Source organism: Temnothorax longispinosus, unplaced genomic scaffold (genome assembly GCF_030848805.1).
Source record: "Temnothorax longispinosus isolate EJ_2023e unplaced genomic scaffold, Tlon_JGU_v1 HiC_scaffold_572, whole genome shotgun sequence".
NCBI lineage: Eukaryota > Metazoa > Arthropoda > Insecta > Hymenoptera > Formicidae > Temnothorax > Temnothorax longispinosus.
Window position 1 is genome coordinate 1 of NW_027270421.1, and position 6,717 is coordinate 6,717.

Below are 6,717 nucleotides of genomic sequence, written 5' to 3' on the forward strand. Positions count from 1 at the left end.
ATATATGTATGTCAGTATTGTAAAAATAAATTACGACAAACTCTCTGGAATAGTATGAAATTATGCCAATAATGATATGATTCTTATTTTAAAAACTCTCTCTCTCTCTCTCTCTTTCTCTCTCTCTCTTACTCTCAATAATTACATTAGTTTTCTAATTTTTCTGTCTTTTACACTTACTCTGTCTCTTTCTAACGTATTCTTCATCTCCTTACACAGACACACACACACTCTCTCTCTCTCTCTCTCTCTCTCTCTCTTTCTAGCTTTTTTTATCAATAATTCGTTAGTTTATAACTTTTCTGTCATTCGCAACGAACCTCGCAAGTTGACACATATATATGAAGCATGCCACGCATAAAACAAGAAAATGAGATACCAATTATTAACATTTATATTAAATGAATACATTGCTTTTCGAGATATTGATTTAAAAAATCTTTAAAGAAAAGATATATTTTTAAAACAAAATTTTATTTATTCAAATTTTGACATTTTAACATTATATTTATTTTTTTTCTTTCTTTTGGGGTAAATATTAAATTTTTTTATATTTTTTTTCCTGGAATAAACCTTGTACATCCTGATCTTTTTATTCGACCCCTATTTCATACTGTCAGGACATCTTTCTTTATATATATAGAACTCTAAATATACTAAAATATACTATTAATACTAAAATTAGAAAAAATTAAAATTCGGTAAATTATCAAAAAATTAGAAAAATCAGTTTCCAGAAAATCGGTAACAAAAAACTATACACATAGTGACACTCCCATTGCTTCCTTATAGTTTTTAAATGTGCAAGTAGAAACCTGCATTGTTTCCTCTATTTTAAGCTTGTATTTTATTCGATGCATAATTATTTGTATTTATTTATTTTAGCTTCCTCATAGAGGAAGCTTTGTGAGCTAAGGTTTCTACTTGCACACTTAAAAATATGAATTGGATCAATTTTCCAAATTATTACTTTCAGATAAATTCCGCACCACGCGTCTTCCGTCGTCCACGATTGTGCGGCGCGAGCGGCAACGCGGGCTCGCGCTGCGAGAGGGTTCGACTCGCGCCCGCTACGCGGCGCATCGTCGTATATTTTCGCATTATTAAGATTCAATATCGACCTCTATATCTAGGGCAGCTCGGCATCTCCGATATTTCACTTACCGATCAGCGACATCATCTTCTGATTTACCCTTGAAACTTGGTGACATTCATGAGTATATGTTTGGCTCAGAAGTTCGTGCCGAATATATACTCATAAATGTCACCAAGTTTCAATTAAATATTTCTAAAACAAAATTTTATTTTTTTAAATTTTGACATTTTAACATTATATTTATTTTTTTTCTTTTTTTTGGGGGTAAATATTAAATTTTTATATATTTTTTTTTCTGGAATAAATCTTGTACATCCTGATCTTTTTATTCGACCCTTATTTCATACTGTCAGGACATCTTTTTTTATATATATAGAACTCTAAATACACTAAAATATACTATTAATACTAAAATTAGAAAAAATTAAAATTCGGTAAATTATTAAAAAATTAGAAAAATCAGTTTCCAGAAAATCAGTAACAAAAAACTATACACATAGTGACACTCCCCTTGCTTCCTTATAGTTTTTAAAAATTGAAAGAATTAAAAAAACCGGTTTCCAAAAAGATCGGTAACAAAAACTGTACACATTATGGCGCTTGCCGTAAAATTCTACCCCTACTTCATATACAATTCTTTCAGATTCGGTCAATTAATTCCCGAAAGATTGAAAAAATTTCGATACCGGCTTCCAAAAGATTGGTAACGAAAAATTATACACTTCATAGCACTTCTCGGAAAATTCTACCCCTGTTTGATCTATAATTCTTTGAAATTCGGTGAATTATTTCCCGAAAAATTAGAAGAATTAAAAAAACCGGTTTCCAGAAAATTGGTAACAAAAAACTATACACATAGTGGCACTCCCCGGAAAATTCTACCCCTATTTCATATACTTTTGGTAAAAATTCGGTTCAAGGGTTTGGGCTGGGCGTTGATGAGTCAGTGAGTCAGTCAGTCAGTCAGTCAGGACATCTTCCTTTATATATATAGATATAGATATTCACTAAATAAAAATTATGTTCGGGCGCGTAGTGAGTACGCCAAACGGAACGCCGGATCCGTCCAGAGAAAACGCGAGATTTCAAGTGCGGCTTCGCTTTGTTTTTTCGATTATGAAACGACCGAGTTTTGTAGTTGAACGCTGACTAGCTCGCCGGGTCAGGAGGTTTAATGGAAGGCCCAAAGACAGTAATTAGCTTGCAATGTACATACAATAAATGTTTATTCGGTATAATAGATATAAAGTGACGGACTCATGGAGCGCGGTCCTTTACAGAAAATGGTACTGCTGATGCATTCGGCGCGATTTGACGGACTCACGGAGCGCGGTCCTTTACAGAGAATAGTTGTGCTGATGCACTCGGCGCGATTTGACGGACTCACGGAGCGCAGTCCTTTACATAAGGTGCGAGCAGACGCGGTCGATACGAAGGACGGTGGCGCCAGTGCGATCGTCGCGGTATGACGGAGTTTCAAAACGCGGTCTTACGTCTGATGCCTACAGCTACGCGGTAGGTATATAATACGGCAGGAGGTGAAGTCCCGGGGCCACGACAGCGAGAGGGCTCGCTACGAGGACGAGCGTGCTCGACCCCGCGGGATCGTGATCGTCGGGATTTGGTAGGCTGGAGTTCGGGGACACCTGAGAGCACTCAGTCGAGACTCGGAGCACCGGACCTCGTTGGTGTGTCCCCTGGGAGTTTGGATGGTAGGCTTCGTCGGGAGCAGCGGAAAGCTGTCGCGAAGACGAAGTACCGGCTCCTGTCGGAGCGCCGGCTTAAATACCCCGGCGCGGCGGGTTCGTTGGGAGGGAGGCCGGTTGTCAGGCGAGCCGCGTGGGGATATGCTGACGCGATTTCGCCTTCGACGCGGATCGGCTCCCTCCGGCGTTTCCGAACTTATACATATTATTTCGCGTGAGAAGCAGAAACGGGGAAAAGTATAATACATATAACGGACAGATACAAATTTTACAATAATCAATTGCGGAAATTCCCAACAAATTAAGATTCTTGAAATAATGCTGATTGATGATGTTTATTATCATTGCGGTCAGGTTATATTGGTTTTGTAACTTATTCCGTAACAAACATTTTTATTATGTTGTGTAAGATTAATGTTGCGCCGTGCTTGAGTAGACTGTAAGATGTGATTGGTCGCTTGAGATACTGGTATGCGCCGTAGCGCTCTGCGCAGGAAGAAACGCCTGGATTGGCGGAGAGCGAGAAAGAAGAGTCAGTCGATGCTTGACGCTGGATCGAGTAGGCGTCTTGTGCATCTTGTCGAGAAATAAAGTTACATTTTTCCATAATTATATCACAATATCGTCTTGCACCTGCCTACATCCATTCCTGACATCTCCCCGTGTAACTCGCGGTCAGTGCCGTTAAAACCGGTGCGTAAAATTAATAACTTTACAGTTGATTATATAGGAGAGAAAAGAAACATTTCAAACAATATTTATAAAATAAATTGGATAATGTATTTTGTTACTTATCACATTATGTTCTATTAAATAATTTATTAATTTGTCTATCATAAATTATATTAATATTATTGCATCCCTACTTGTCAATATATCCTATATAATATATCAAAGTACATGTGTGGGCGGGGGGGCTTCGCCCCCCCTGCATCCCCTCGTTGTGTGAGTAAACCTAGAAGTGTGGGCGGGGGGCTCCGCCCCCCGCACCCCCCCGTACACTGGGTGGTGTGGGTTGGATTGATGAGCGGGCAGGGGGGGCTCCGCCCCTCCCCCCGCACCCCCCCATGGACACGCTTTTGGCGTGCCCGGGTAGGAAATGTATTTCGTTTTGAACGTGAGAGGGGGGCTTCGCCCCCTCCTGCACCCTTCCATGCACGTAAGCTTCGATTACTTTATATATTATAAGTTACAAAGCGAGGTTCACTAAATTGACAAGCGCGCCGGCGACACGTTAGAACGCGAATTCACTAAGGGCAATCAGACAATTCTAGTTTTAACTAAATTATTTTAGTTAAAACGCGAATTTACTAAAGCGGTCAGTTAATTCTAGTTTTAACTGAATTACTTCAGTTAAAACGCGAATGTACTAAAGCATTCGGTCAATTCTAGTTTTAACTAAATTCTTTCAGTTAGAACGCAAATTACCGAAAGGGCTTAGTTAAAACAAGAATTTACCAGTAAATTCGGGTTTTAACTGTAACATATACACACAATATGCTGGGAAATAATATATAATAAATAATAAATAATTGTTGGTGATTTAATAAGAAAAAAAGATTTATTCTATTGTACATGTATTCGGTGTTGACTGGTTTTTAGCAATTTGTCTGATAATATAATTGACGAAATGTTGTAAAGAGATAATTGCATTTTTACCAAGAAAAAGTTTAACTTGTTGCAAAATGCCTTCTTTATATAAAATTTTTCTATCAAATCATAGATAATAGTAATTTTTATTTAATATTAATTTTATTTTATTATACATTTCACGATTTCACATAGCGTCTCGATTCCTCAGCTACGCATAAAGAAAATCTAAGAATCACTTTGCATTCGTCGGTCGTGTTTTTAACTGAAACGATACATACACAAATATAATTATTACAGTATGCTATATTAAATATTATATTTTTGATGCAATAGCAAATTGTAACACAGAAATTATACTTGAAAACTTGTATTCCTGATAAGCTATAGCAGTGTTTTACTAACCTAAAGTTATGATAATCCATTTTTATTAATTTTAATTTATAATTGTGTATGAGACTAATAATAATTACAATATGAATAAGGTAATAAATAGTTTTAATTTTCTAAATTTATTTTTTTTATATACTTAATTTTATGCCTTTTAATAAATACCTTGCTCGATACAGTTGTCTAATATTCGATTTCGTATAGAGATGTTGTCATCATTTCGCACTTTCTTGTCCAGCTCTTTTTTCACTTTTTCTATATCGATATATGTACCAACCATCTGGAAATTGTATATGTATAATGCATAAGCAAAGATAAAAATATTAAATGTATATATTGGCGAAACTTCCGAAAACGTCCATGCTCAGATTTAGGTGAAACTTTGTGAATAGGTTTTTTTTAGATAGAAAACACATATACCAAAAGGATTTTTTGCGACTCCAAAGTTTAGCAATTTTTTTAACATTTTTAACTTGCTGCCTCCGCGCATACATTTTCCACGTGAAAGAAACCAAAACAGCTCTAAAGTAATGTAAACAACCATAAAGTCATACACAAAGTACAAATATAATAATTTATTTATATACGAAATAAATAAAAAAATAATATATATATATATATATATATATTATTGCAAATATATATATATATATTATTGAAATATTATATATTCTCTAATTTTCTGAATACACATATTTTATATCATCTAGTATACATAAAATGGATCTCCTTCAATTCTTTTTATTGTATATCGCCACAGTGATGCGCTTTAAAAGTATTTACGTGTTTAAAGAGCGTCAATTAACCTATGTAGGTTTGTGACGCGCTTTAAAAGTATTTAAGTGTTTAAAACGCGTCAACTAACCTACATAGGAGGCTTCGCCCTCCCCCCCCCTCCCATAGTGTGCCTCCAAAGTACATGCGTGAGCTTTTCACGCTTGGAAAGTCTTAAACTTATGTGGCACCTCGTTTCGCGTGGAAAATGTATACGCAGAAGCAGCAAATTAATGTATTTGTACTTTGTGTATGACTTTATGGTTGTTTACATTACTTGAGAGCTGTTTTGGTTTGTTTCGCGTGGAAAATGTATGCGCGGAGGCAGCAAGTTAAAAATGTTAAAAAAGTTGCTAAACTTTGGAGTCGCAAAAAATCCTTTTGGTATATGTGTTTTCTATCTAAAAGGAACCTATTCACAAAGTTTCACCTAAATCTGAGCATAAACGTTTTCGGAAGTACAGCCATAATTTCTTAGATAGAACATGATTTTTTCCTTGAAATAAAAGTTGTAGATCTCGTCGAGATGTTTTCAAAACACTATAATAAAGCTCTCTTTTGTTAAGAATTTTCTGAGATATTTCAAATTTTGTATATTTTTAATATAAAATATAAAATATATCTCGTGAAGTATTCACTTTTCTATCACTTTACCTTCATAATTTTATACATATAGAACAATGAAAGGAAGCGTATAATAATATTAATTTTTACATTTGCAATTTTGTAAAATTGAATAATATAAGTCTACAAAATGCAATCAATTTTTTTTAAATAATTTGTTTCTGTTCTTTTTTCCAGCAATCGATTCCCTTCATTATTCTATATATAAAAGTATGAAGGTAAAGTCATCGAAAAATGAATACCCTTTACGAGATATTTTATATTTTATATTAAAAATATTAGACAAAATTTAAAATATCTCAAAAAATTCTTAACGAAAGAGAACTTTGTTATAGTGTTTTGAAAACGTTTCGACGAGATCTACAACTTTTATATCAAGGAAAAAACCAAGTTTCTTTTAAACTTGACATTTTAAAAAACTAAGTGCAATCTTTTTTAAAAAATATTTATATATAGAAAGAAAATCGTGTATAATCAAATCTTTGAAGACTTTAATAATGTGGGATTTGTCAAACACACAGTTAAAGTTAGTTAAGC

General features: G+C 34.6%; 1 long non-coding RNA gene across 1 annotated transcript; it reads right to left on the reverse strand.

Moving 5' to 3' along the window:
• Positions 1–4,519: 4,519 nt before the first annotated feature.
• On the reverse strand, positions 4,520–5,061 carry LOC139824792 (uncharacterized). Its single transcript, XR_011735289.1, has 2 exons — positions 4,948–5,061; positions 4,520–4,657 (listed from the first exon to the last, which is right to left on the reverse strand). It is a non-coding gene; the product is annotated as an uncharacterized lncRNA (long non-coding RNA).
• Between the last annotated feature and the right edge of the window lie 1,656 nt (positions 5,062–6,717).